At 41.6% G+C, this 13,686-nt stretch overlaps 1 pseudogene; it reads right to left on the bottom strand.

Annotated features, from left to right (window-relative positions):
- Window positions 1-3,310: 3,310 nt before the first annotated feature.
- On the bottom strand, window positions 3,311-9,415 carry LOC112064709 (NADH dehydrogenase [ubiquinone] 1 alpha subcomplex subunit 12-like; annotated as a pseudogene).
- Window positions 9,416-13,686: the final 4,271 nt, after the last annotated feature.

The following is a 13,686-nucleotide window of genomic DNA, read 5'->3' as shown; positions in this document are numbered from 1 at the left end:
ATACAATATTATAAATCAACTATAGTTCAGTTAAAAAAAGATTTCAATTATGTTGATATTTTTCAGTCTCACTATCATGTATATAGGAGGGATATTGGTTTTTTTTTTTTTTTTAATTCTCTTTGGGGTCTGGTAATCTTCGTTTCTGCACACGGGTTTTCTCTAGTTGCAGCGAGCGGGGACTACTCTTCATTGGGGCATGTGGGCTTCTCATCGCAGTGGCTTCTCTTGTTGTGGAGCACAGGTTCTAGGCGCATGGGCTTCAGTAGCTGTGGCTCATGGGCTCAATAGTTGTGGCTTGTGGGCTCTGGAGTTCAGGCTTAGTAGTTGTGACACACGGGCTTAGTTGCTCCGTAGCATGTGGGATCTTCCCAGACCAGGGCTCGAACCCGTGTCCCCTGCATTGGCAGGTGGATTCTTAACCACTGAGCCACCAGGGAAGTCCCAGGATATTGGTTTTTATTTATGCCCTTTGATATGCTTCTTAAATTTGAGAGTTAAATTTGAGACTTTCTTTCATCTGGTGACAATCTCTACTGAGTCCCAGTCTTAAATTTGAGAATTCATGTTTTTTGTCAATTCTAAATGTTTCTCAGTTTTTACCTCTTCAAATATTCCATCTCTTTCATTCTAATTCCTAGTAGATATATGCTGGTCTTTCTATTCTATTCTATTCTTCAGATAGATCTTATACTTTAACCTTTCTTTTCTATTTTCCATCTCTTTATTTTCTGTGTTCCTTTATGCATAAATTTCTCACCTATATTATAATTCACTAATTCTTTCTTCTACTATATTTAAACTGCTATTCTCCAGTTCATGGAGTTTTTTCTTTTTTTGCAGTACGCGGGACTCTCCCTGTTGTGGCCTCCACTAATTCTTTCTTCTACTATATTTAAACTGCTATTCTCCAGTTCATGGAGTTTTTTCTTTTTTTGCAGTACGCGGGACTCTCACTGTTGTGGCCTCTCCCTTTGCGGAGCACAGGCTCTGGACGTGCAGGCTCAGCGGCCATGGCCCATGGGCCTAGCCGCTCCGCGGGATGTGGGATCTTCCCAGACCGGGGCACGAACCCGTGTCCCCTGCATCGGCAGGCGGACTCTCAACCACTGCGCCACCAGGGAAGCCCTGAGTTTTTAATTGTAGTTACTAAATCTTTCATCTTATGATATTATAATTTCTCTTTTTTACATTGCCATTTAAAAAATATCACCCTTTCCTTCTTTCTTAATTTTTTACCTCCTTAATAGTTTTAAGGAGATAGTTTTAAAAGCACTTTGTTACTTTATCCCATATTCTTGGTAGTGCTAATCGGTCTGTTACATTTGCTGATTCTCTTGTGTTGTGAACTCATCTTCATCACATGCATGGCCTCAAAGCCATATTTTCTGTCATTACTTTGATATTTTCCCTTTGGCCAAATATATCCAATATACCATTAAGATCTACTATTATTTCAGCTCTTGAGTTTAATGTTCTGGCTTTGAATCCTGCTTTGTTTCTGGTTGATTTCCCTTTTTGTTTTTTGAGTTCAGCTCTGTATTAAAATATTTTGCTATATTTTATTTTTTATTTCTATATGTTTGTAAAGGAAAGGATGTTCTCGTTCCTGTTCTCTGTGCTGCTTAAACAGACCATCTTTTTAAAAGCAAGTGTTTAAAGAACACTTGTTCTTTTAAAGAAGGGTTTAAAATGGCCCATTTTATATTCTAAAGGGATCCACATTAAAAGGATGCATGTAAGCCTGAATATGGAAAAGACCGTGCATACAGATTTGAGTAATATTTAAGAGGTATAGAGTAGGTCAATTCAAGAGACTTGAGCCTAAGCACTTGGTGAGGTTTTGTGGTGGTGCTGGTGGCAGTTTGGTCTGGGTCTCTCGGTGAATCATGGTGCTGTTAATTGGAATCAAGAACAGGGAAAATTCATATATTCTGGTACTTGTAGGATATGCAGGTAGAAATTTCCAGAAGGCAACAGGAAATACTAGTCAAGAGCTCTGGAGATCAATGGGGATTTAATCTTGTGGCTGGAAGTTGGAGACATGGCTGTACATTACAGGGAGAATGTATGCAGTGAGTAGAGACTGGTACAGTGAGTCCTATTAATATAAATATTAGAGAATAGTACAATAAGCACTAGAAATATAATGAGTCCAGAAGAGAATGGCATGAGGGGAATCAAGAAAGACACTCTCAGTGAACACTGATATCCTCACATATCCAGGAGGACAGCTGGTGATTCAAAAGATGGACAATAAAGACCCAGTAAGTTCAGATTTTAAAGTGTGAGATGATCAATGTTGGTGATATGTCAATAAGGAAAGGAAGTCAGAATATGATAATTACGATAAGAGAAAGTGAATTGTTTATATTCACATGATTAAGAGCAGGCATCATGGATGACAAAGGCACTGGAGATGGCCTCTGAAGAACCATCTCTAACCACCGAAGCCTACAGATGAAGAGAGTTAGATTTCATCTCAGATGGTATAGGCTGTTGTTCATATTGATTCAATACTAGTATGCAATTCACCAACTACATCATTTAGCTGGCCAGACCAAAATACAAATTATTATGTTAGTACCCAAACCAGGAAGAAGGATTCCTTCAAATGCAACCAATTTGGGAATCTAGGCCCTACCTGTCAAGCTGCAAAACTGTGCTGTTTCAGCCAGAGGGATGGGAGAGCTATTTCTTTTACACAGGATAGGACCCTAGAGCCAACTACTTCTGAACAGTTGATGAAACTTTTGTAGGTCTTATGCAAACTAAAAGCTGCTTTCTTCTCTGCCTAAATCAGAGCTCTCTCTTCTACCGTAATTTCCCCTGTGAGTTCTAGCTGCTTGGGCCTCCATGAACATTCAGCTCTGTCTCTTCAACTCAGGGAAGCTCCGGGACTCAGCCTGGTTTCTTTCCCCATCCCCGAGCCGTAGCCTGGAAAAGCCCTCAAGGCAGCAAGTTGGGGCAATCGTAGGGCCTGTTTCTCACAGATCACTGTCATGTGTTGCCTGATGCCCAATGTTTTAAGAATAAAATTTTTAATTTATTTGGCCTGTTATTTTAGTAACTTCCTGTCAGCATTGCATGTCTTTCCTTCCTACCTTGATACCAGTAATTTATGAGGAATCTATGTAGTTTGCATTTGAATGACCTCCATGTACTTTAGTTCCACTTTTTGATTTGACTCTCTAATTTGACACTTTTTTCCCTTAGTCAAACAATTTTAATCAAGTTAATAGTAAGCAGTAAAAGGTCAGTTACATGAAAAGTCCTATATTTTATGTGATTAAACTGTTTTTCATTGTCTTTACTTGTAAGGTGTTGAAGGTGGGGTGCACTCCTGAATCTTCTTTGTGGTGGAATAAACTACATATTGTTCTGGAGTGCCACTTCGATGAATTCACGGTTTGTCCAAATGAACTTACCAGCAGTCGTGTTCTTGTTGTTGGAGCATCACTGATTGCACAGTGAAGCCAAGGATGCCATTCCGGGGGCACCATGCTTCCATCCACATCCCATGATGTGTTTTTGCCATTCATTTCAGTAGTGTGTATGACTCATCAGTGATGGCCAAAAAACTGCTGTTGTCTTCAGAGTGTTTGTTTCCATGTTTGTCTTCCCCACTAATGTACCAATCCTCACGTCGTTTGCCCTGAGGAAAATTCATAGATTGCCGCGGAGGCCGACGTGGCTGCTGATCCGCTGCAGCCCGCATTTAGGACTTGAAGGAACTCCATCGTGTCCCACAGGCCCAGCCTCCAGGGTGCATCGAGCAAAACCCGCTCAGGGAGAAAGCCGCCAGGAGCAGCTGGGAGCACATGATAGAACGTTTCATGTGGGAGAATATTCAGACTCCTGTTACGTCTTCTTCGGTAAGAATTAGAAGCTGATTTTATGCATTTAGAACTAATTCTTTTCATTGTCATAATAAAAACAATTTAAGAAACACATTAGGATGGATATACAAATGTATATTTAATAGCCAAATTCTAAGACTTAGAACGAGGAGAGCAGGGAAGCAGAACCTTGTGGAAAATGAAGCCCTAACAATGCTTATTCCTTCTGGCTGTGTTTACTTTACAAAACAGCATTCAAACAGCAAACACTTCAGTTTTAATGAAGTCTCAAATGGGACAAAACCTGATTCGGATTTAATTAGTTGAAAAAAATTGCCGAAAATTAGTAGTTTGGAATTTTTGAAAGATACTGTCTTGGACTACTGATAATTGCAATCATAGTTGTTTTTCAGTTGTAGAGCTGAAAGTTTGTATAAAATAAGCCATTAGAACTGAGGAAAAAATTAAGAATACAGAGATACTAGGAGGACCAGGGAATTATTTTATATCTGCAGGCCTGGCATTATGTCCAATAGATTTGTGAGACTCAGTAAATCCTTGTGAAATAAAGAATGAATGGAGGAATGAATTCTGACTCCTGGAAGGCAAGGATTGTACTTATCTTGTTCACTGTTAAACTTACAATACCTAGTTTTGGGTCTGGCACATTGTACACAATAAACATTTTTATTGGTTGGGTTAATGAATGAATTAAAATTACATGCCCTACAGATATATCGTTGTATGCCAATTTGAAAACATATTTTCAGTTCTGGAAATTTCCAGTCCTTATCTAACTGAAAAGTTATGCTAAAAAATGGGAGGCAACCCGAGTCAATGATATACTGGTTGGAGGAGTTTACACGTCTCTTCCAATCTAGTGATGAAGGAATTTACGTTGCAAATAAGAGTTGTGTTGCAAAAGCTGAAAATTTGTAAGAGTTCATCTGTAGGAGATTCCTTTTTCCATTTCTATTTGAAGTCCCTTTCATGAAGAAGAAATGGAAAGATAAAAATGCCAAAAAAGCAGACACAGGAACTTAAAGAGAAAGGAAAATTAGTCAGCAACCATGCACCGCAAATCACTACTCAAACAATGAAGACTCATGAGATCCAGACAAAAGACGCTGCAAGGCCAAGGCTAGACCTCAGGGAACAAAAGGGGGCTAGTTCTGACGTCTCCCTCCCCTCCCCCTATCCTGAGTGCAGAAGAATGTTTTATCATAAACTCCTTGTTCATTTTAAGTAGAAATGCCCAGTTTTCTTCTTGCCCTTCAAAACCAGTTTTGGCGTAAGTAAGATGGTCATGCTGTCAAGTCACTATGGAGGCCCAGCCAACATCGATGGGTGAAAATGCCTGGAGAGAGCAGGCCAGGTCATCAACTCTCCTGTATAGCAGCATTTCCACTAGTTTTATTCCTATAGGGGCATGTGAGAGGCTATATTAGCATCCTATCAGGAAACAACTGCCACAAAACAAGAGTGCTTAACATGAGAAATGCTAATTTTATACTTGGGTCATTTCAATCTTACTCACTGATGTTAGACTCCAGTTATTGGTGGAGGTACTTCTGGGCATTTAGGTTAAAAAAAAAAACCAAACAAAAAAACCCCCCACGTAACTGCCCCCAGGTCATCCCCCATCCCTCCCCTGCCTGGGATGTTGGAGAATCTGTGTGAGCCTGAAAGACAGCAGCAGTTCCCCCTCTCTCTTCCATTAGACCCCAAGGAAACAGTAAGACCTAGTTTGTGGGGACTTTGCCATTCCTCCACTCAGCAAAAGACAATTTCCTCTGTGTTGCAACTTTCTATTTGGCGAGAGGATAGAAGGGTTGGCAGGACCAGAGCTGGCTACTAAAAGCAGGCAAAGTAAAACCTCACAATGAGTTGCCTCTTTTTCAGCTTGGCACATGATGTTAGGAGCTGGAATAGAGAAACACTTGTAATAAGTTGCAGTTGGGAGGAGGGTGATGGTGCTTCTGTAGAAGTCTTGTGTTTTTATCCCCTCCCCCCCTTTCGGTGGCATAATCATGAGCCTCACTTTTGTTTTTCATATTTTAAATTCAGCCTGTACTGAACTTGCCACAGAAATAGATCTGCACTGACACTCCCACTCTCAAGCTGCCGGCGCTGGGTCGCAGGTTTGACATTGCTTGAGCTAACTCAGAAACTAGAAAGTTGAAGTGGCATTAAAAACGTAGCTACATGAATAGATCCACTTCCTGGTTGGAAAACCTGGGTCGTATTTTATTTCCATCTCTGACAGTCTTACACATCTTTAACATCACCCCTAGGCTCGTCACACAGTGCGTGCCAACACTCTCAAGGTCGTGTTAAAAAAGGGAATTGCTTTATGACACAGGCATATTTTTTTCCCAAGTGAAAGGGTACAGTGGGAATCATTCTCACTTGGACAAGCTCTCATGCGGATGCCTGATGCCTGGAAGTCAGATTAATGGAACCACTGGGTCAAGGCCTGTCATCAGAGTGGGCGGTCAGAATCAGGGAGGCCTAGAGGGAGGCAGCAGGAGGCCCTGGCAGGAGAGGTGGACAGAGCATCAAAGGTGGAGGTTAGAAAGGCAGCCCAAGATGTCAGGGACCCTTGCCAGGGGGGAACCTCACTCCAGGGCTGAAAACCAGAGCAGGCCTTCAACTCTTGGAGGAGTGCTAAGATCGGGTGGGAGGAAGGAGAGCCCAGAGCTCTGTCCCTAGACACTAGTCAGCATTTATGGAGCAACTGAGCCAGGCACCGGGCTGCCAATGTTCTGTATGCCCATCAATGCTCTTGTCCCAATACATGTCATCTGTTTATTCACTCTCATATCTGTCACTGGCTGGTGAGTTCCTGGAGGGAAAGGCCTATGTATGTCTTGATCACTGAATGGGGTACCTGGCATATAGAAAATGTTTGGTAAATGTTTGTTGATTGAGTAAGTGACCTTACATCTTTCAAATTATTCCCATGTTCCTGTTGACCAAACCGAGTGTCAGAGAGACAAAGCGGGAAGAGAGGTCCCAGATTCTGCAAATGGCGTCCAATGTGGACTCGATCTGAATTTCTGACAAGCCAAGAATCAAACCAAGGGGCAGAAGATAAGGGTTACTTATCGTTCTAGGCAAAGTATTACTTTACTTTTTAGCTGGACATGCCTTACTTCCTGGGATTTGTTTTCTGAAGTTAACTCCTGATTTCAGCTCAGGTGCAAAGAAATTCTGACAAGCCAAGAATCAAACCAAGGGGCAGAAGATAAGGGTTACTTATCTTTTAGGTCTAATAGCTACAGTTGCAGACCTTCCAAAAGGGAAAGCAGTAGCAGTAGCAAAGTCAAGTCAAGGCTCCAAGTTTAACTGCCACATCAATGAAGATGTGGCAGTTAGGGGTAAGATTGCCAGACAAACTCTAGGACACCCAGTTAATTAGAATTTCATATAAACAACAAATCATTTTTTAGTATAAATATGTCCCAGATATTGTATGGATGTACTTAGATTTAAAAAGTATTCCTCGTTTATCTGAAATTCAAATATAACTGGCACCCTGAGGTTTCATTTGCCAAATTTGGCAACCCTAGATGGGGGTTGGTTTTGGGGATGCAGGTGGGAATCGGTGGATAGGTTAACCCATCTCAGCAGCCACAAAGCTAGCTCCAGAGGGTCCCAGCACTCTCATGACCGGGGTGCTCCGTGGAGGGTAAGAAGCTTTAGAACCACATCCCACCAGGTTCTGATTTAGCAGCAGCCTGAGTGCCCTCTTGTTACCTCCTCAGAAGGGGAGCCCACTGGTGCTGCTTCTCTCCGCCGGTCCTCCCGTCCCTGCAATGCATCTCACTGTCATATTTCCCAAGACAGTATGTGGCTGGGGTAGTTTGTCACTATTCAGTACAGATGGCCTGCCACAGAATAGGTGCTCAGTAAATACTTCTTGAATGAATGAACAAATCAGTTTTAAAAAAAATGTGTCACCACCCTTCTTCCAGACCGTCCACTGTCAACTCTGGCACATATTCTCAGGTTTAATCAGTTGTGGCGGGAGTATCAGGGCCAATTAGGGTCTTGGTGCAAAAGCGTAAGAGTGTTTTTCTGAAAGAGACCCCTGGGCTTCTTTCTCAGCAGGGATCTGTAGGTGTGGCAGGTGATCTGACATTTTATCCTGTCAGTCGGCATGGCCCATCTGGCACACTCGACTTGTGCAGTCAGCCTGTCTGAGAAGCATGGCCCATCCAGGATGCCAGCCTCAGACCATTAACAACCAATAAGCTTTAGTCATATTAATGTTGGGGTGATTATATAATTCATTATCTAAACTGAGATACTTTGATGGAGTAAAAGAAAGTGCTAATCATAATGCAACTAGGAAAAATAATATAAACCCAAACTGGGATATACTGACATCTTAATTTCTGTGAATAATAAACACCCCCTAGAATCCCCTGGATGCCGTGATCTCCAAATGCTGCTCTCTGGACACAGTGACCATATTACCTGGTCAGCTGCATACATGCCCCTGGACTGCTTTTCCTCGAGGTAGTTTATCAGGAAAGAGTCTATGAGATTTTCCTCATGAATCTGACTCATGTAATACCTTGCTGAGTATGTTTCTGTCTCTATCACAGATTAGACGTCTCTTAAAGATGATGGTCCATGCCATTTACTTTTGTATTCTAGCACCTGGCACAGTTCCTTACACATGGAAAGTGTACTTGTATCAATAGCATAGGATGTTATGGTGCAAAAACAAACCACCCTCAAATTTTGGTGGCTTGTAAGGAAAAGAGTTTTTCTTTTTCACACCACATGTCCAGTGTTGGTCAGCTTGGACTCTGTTCCACATCCTATTTAATCTGGAACCCAGACTGATGAGCAATTTTTGTCTGGAATGTGGCGGGTCTCATGGCAGAGGGAAAAGAGACAAGGTCGAATCACAGACTTGCTCTTAAAGTTTCTGCTCAGAGGAGAGAGCTACCTCCACTTGCTTTCCATTGTTAAAGCCAGTTAGGCAGCCAACTCTGCTCTCGTGAGGAAGGGAAATAGAATTTTCTCACAGGGAAGCATAGCAGATGTTTTGAACAATAGTACCAAATCTACCACATACCCAGTGAATGTGAATGGAACTCAGCTGAGCATCATTATTTAACTCTGTACTCCAGACTTTCCTGACACGAAGGAGAGGTGAGGAGGGATGCAATGGGGGTGGGGTAGGAGAAAAAGCACACTCTGTGTACAACATTTGAGGAGCCCAGCATGTCTGCTCACCTTTCTGCTTTCTGTTTAGGCACATTTCTACCTGGGAGGAATGAGGAAAGCTTCAGTTCTAGTTTTTTCCTTACCCATCTTCTCCTTCCCCAGGGTCAAGGCTGGGAACAGAGTCTAGCCATCGTAGCAGGATCAAAGAATAGCAGCTCTCTGATTTCAAACCATTCCAGCTCTGGGGCTATAATATGAATTCCTTCAATTATTTGACACCTACCCCTTGCCAAGTGCCAGGTACCGGGCACTGTCCAGGGGCCCATGAAGGTTTTGATAACGTCAAGGTTCTTGCCTTCTGGCAGCTTGCACTCAGTAGAGGAACAAGACATGTGCAAGTAATTCTAGGTGACGGGACATATGTCAAGTCCTCGATGCCTGAAATTCCTGTGTTCCAGCCCACTTGAGTCTCTCTGGTTGCAAGTTCTGGCCAGTTTGGGTTTAACCCAACACACTAGGTGCAGATGGAGTCCCAGTGGTTATTAAAGTGACTCCTGCCTTCTCCAGGAAGCCTTTCTCAGCTCAGACAGAGGAGGCTTAAGTTCCTACCAGACTCAGTCTGACCCCTTCGCTCCCCTCCTTTGCTGTGTGCTTTGAATGTAATTATAAAGATATTCAATTGAATTATCTATCAAATATTTGGGTGTATCATGGCCCCTGTGATCCACCGCCCTGAAATACAATTATACAAATACAATTGGATTTTTCTAGTGATCCCAGGTTAGAATTTGGTCACCGCCTTGGGAAGATCATTTCTATTCTGAGGAGCTAATCAGACAAGATAGGCATGACCAGAGCCCTTAAAACACACCCCGGGCAGACCACAGGCATTCTCAGCTGTGACAGTCCCTTCCAAGGCCACCCTAAGGACCACAGCAAGCCTCACAGAGAGTCACTTAGCTCTTAGGTGAACTGTTTCACCATCCACGTCTCAGTAAGTGGTTTGGGGAAATTTAGAATTAGCTAAGGTCTCAGGACACATTTCTTAAAATGATCAGGGTTTAACCATACTCCCAAGCATACTTCCCAGCAGATTCTAGAGTTCTGATCCATTAACGTTCTGATTCCAGGTTGACATCTCAGACTTCTGTTTTACCCATGAAAAACTGAAGTTCAGGGAGATTTAAGCAAGTTTTCCTAAGGTCATATATTGTTGATTGAAACATTCTACAACTCTAAAACGTTAGACCTATATATGAACTGGAATCTGTTAGGACATTTGATGGCCAGAAAGACAGGACAAGTTTTAGCGAGTTCTGTGTTTATAAAGATGTCTCTTTTTATATTTTTCAGTTTATAAGAGTCATGTTAAATTAGGTAACTCTGGGAAGCATGTGCTGCTTGTTTCACAATAGTACTGATGCTTTAAAAGTCAGATTTCTGAGTCATGTTGAGTTATTCACACAAACAAAACCTGAACCTGGGAAATGAAATAACAGGGACAAACACAGTGACGTCACGTCTCTTCTATAGAAGGCTAGAGAGACCCAGAAAGGAACTTTCTCCAGGAATTAGGGCAAAGTTGAATACTGGGCATCACCCAGTTACAATGACAGATAAAGGAAAATCATGTCTGCTGAACTCAACAAAATTGGGATATTGTCTTTAATAAGCAACAAACTGCTGTTGGTGTGGAATTTAACTACTTAGTTAAAAGTAAACTGTATTATGAACTCCGCTCAATGAATAGCCTCATACTTTTGGGGTTCCTTTTTGGACCCTACTGCCTCTTCTCCAGGAGTCAAAATACTCCTTGTTTTTCAGGGACAATGCTTATTCATAAGTTTCTTGATCCCTCTGGTTGGAAATAGCTCCCCTCTCGTTGATTGCTTCTGAAGGTGATTTGAATAAGCATCCTTTATAGCCTCCATCATATTCTAGCCAAGCACATATAATTTTTGTCATGTTTCATTTCCTCTGCTGTATAATAAGCCACCTGAAGATAGGGATTGTGTCATTTCTCCTTTGTGTCCTCATAAGGTCTAGCACTGTGCCAAGTGCATATTCCACATCCTCCAAATGTTTGTGCATTTAGTGAAACTGAATTATATTTGAATTGATAGGCCCATGGCTGGGGCAAAGCCTAAAAAACAGTCTGTTGATATAAAAGAAAACAAAGAAATGATGAACATTTTAAACATCAGAATTAAGATGGAGGAACAGGTACTTTTCAAACTTGGAGAAAATTTTCTCTTCTGTTCGTTGTATATTTTGTATGATATGGTTAATATATATTATCAAAAATGAGTTAAGGACATTGTTTCATGCTTGAAAGAAATTATGCTTCCTTATGAAAATAGTAAAAAAAGACTTTGAAATATTACTTTCCTCCTTTTCTATGCTTCTTCTATCCTAAATAATACAAAGGCTACATTAATGACCTGTGTTAGAAAGTTGGCTTTTACAAAATCACCATAAGATGTTATATTATTATTTAAGTTCCATTTGCAGGCTTGATAGCCCATTTACCCTTTTTACCCTTTAAAAAATTCTCTGTATTCAGTGGTGGACTAGAGGGCCCGACCTTGTGGAAACACTGGCATATTTTATGAGTGGACAAGGCTGAGGCCAGCTCAATCTCGAGTGAGAAAAAGATTAAAGGGACAAAGGCCAGCCCATGACCCTCTGTCAGCCTGCAGGCCCGGGTCGACACCTAGAAGATGTAGTGCAACCTCTCCACAGGAGATTCCTTCAGTAGATGAATCACTCTAGTTTACGGTGACATTTTGTGTGGTCAGTTGTATACACTTGGCTTGTGTTAAGAGAGTTTGTACAGATGTTTAAAATGTATTGATACTCTAGGTAGTATGTGTATGTGTTATAAGGAACCAATACACAGGGGGAATGGATAAAGGAGACAATATTTGTTGAGTACCTGCCATGTTTTAGTTAATATAACTTTAAATAATTATAGTAATAAAAATGATGATGATGGCAAAAATAACGTTATTTTACATAAGTACTTGCTCCGTCCACACATTTAGCTATTTAATTCTTCCAGCAAACTTTAAATGTACTCTGTTTTACAGAGGAGTGAAGAACCTTGGTGATTTTAGTAACTTGTTCAAGATCTTACAGTCAGTTAGTGCCGGAGCCAGGATTTGACCTGATCTAGCCAGGGATGGTTTAGTTGCAGGCTCAGACCTTATCTCAGGCTAGCTCAAGGAACAAAAGAGGTATTTTCTTTAATTAAATTAATTAATTGATTAATTAATTTTGGGGGGCTGCGATGGGTCTTCGTTGCGGTGCGGACTTCTAATTGTGGCGCTCGGGCTTCAGGGCGTGTGGGCTCTGTAGTTTGTGGCACGCAGCCTCTCTCGTTGAGGAGTGCGAGCTCAGTAGTTGTGGTGCGTGGGCTTAGTTCCCCCACGGCATGTGGGATCTTAGTTCCCTGACCAGGGATCTAACCTGCGTCCCCTGCATTGGATGGCAGATTTTTTTTTTTTTTTTTTTTTTTTTTTTTTGTGGTACGCGGGCCTCACACGAGCGCAGGCTCCGGACGCGCAGGCGCAGCGGCCATGCCACACGGGCCCAGCAGCTCCGCGGCACGTGGGATCCTCCCAGACCGGGGCACGAACCCGCGTCCCCTGCATCAGCAGGCAGACTCCCAACCACTGCGCCACCAGCAAGCCCGGAAGGCAGATTTTTTTACCACTGGACCACCAGGGAAGTCCCCCTTTCCTTTATTTAAAAAAAAAAAAATTTTTTTTTAATTTTAGAATACTTTAGACAGAAAAAATTGTGAAGCCCGTACAGAATTTCCTTATACTCAACAGTTTCCCTTATTGTTAACATATTGTATAGTTTCTTTGTTATAATTTAAAAATCAATATTGACACCTTATTGTGAACTATGATCTATAGTTTATTCAGATTTCCTTAGTTTTTACCCAATGTCCTTTTTCTATTCCAGGATCCTAGCCAAGATACCATATGAAATTTAGTCACCCTGTCTCCTAGGGCTCATCTCAGTTGTGATGGTTTCACACACTTCCCTTGTTTTTGATGGCCTTGACAGTTTTCAGGCATACTGGTCAGGTATTTTGTAGACTGTCCCTCAACTGAGGCTTGTCAGTGCTTTTCTTATACTTTGACTGAGGTTATATGTTTGGGGAGGAAGAGCACAAACATAAAGCACCATCATCATCACATTGTATCAAAGTTACATGCCATCAACATGACTTGCCACTGTTAATGATGTTGACTTTGATCGCCTGGCAGAGGTAGTGTTGTCAGGTTTCCCCACTTTAAAGTTACTCAAAACAAGGTTTTTTTTGTTGTTGAAATAATTCAGAGAAACTTCACAAAAATGAATTCTAGCTGGTTCCTCAGGAATTGAAAATTATCAGGAAGCTACTGATGTTCTCTCTTTGGGACTATTGGCTCTCTCATTTCCTTTACTTTGGGTGTTTTCTTCATTATATATATATATATATATTTTTTTTTTACTAACTGGTGATAGATTCCTGGCTCTCAGTAACTCTGTTTTCTGATTTCACTATTCTCCTCTCTCTATGCTTTTTTTTTTTTTTTTTTTTTTTTTGCGGTACGCGGGCCTCTCACTGTTGTGGCCTCTCCCGTTGCGGAGCACAGGCTCCGGACGC

The sequence above is a fragment of the Physeter macrocephalus genome, chromosome 6 (genome assembly GCF_002837175.3).
Source record: "Physeter macrocephalus isolate SW-GA chromosome 6, ASM283717v5, whole genome shotgun sequence".
Taxonomy (NCBI): domain Eukaryota; kingdom Metazoa; phylum Chordata; class Mammalia; order Artiodactyla; family Physeteridae; genus Physeter; species Physeter macrocephalus.
Note: the sequence above shows the minus strand (reverse complement) of the source record. Positions and strands in the feature narration are given on the sequence as shown.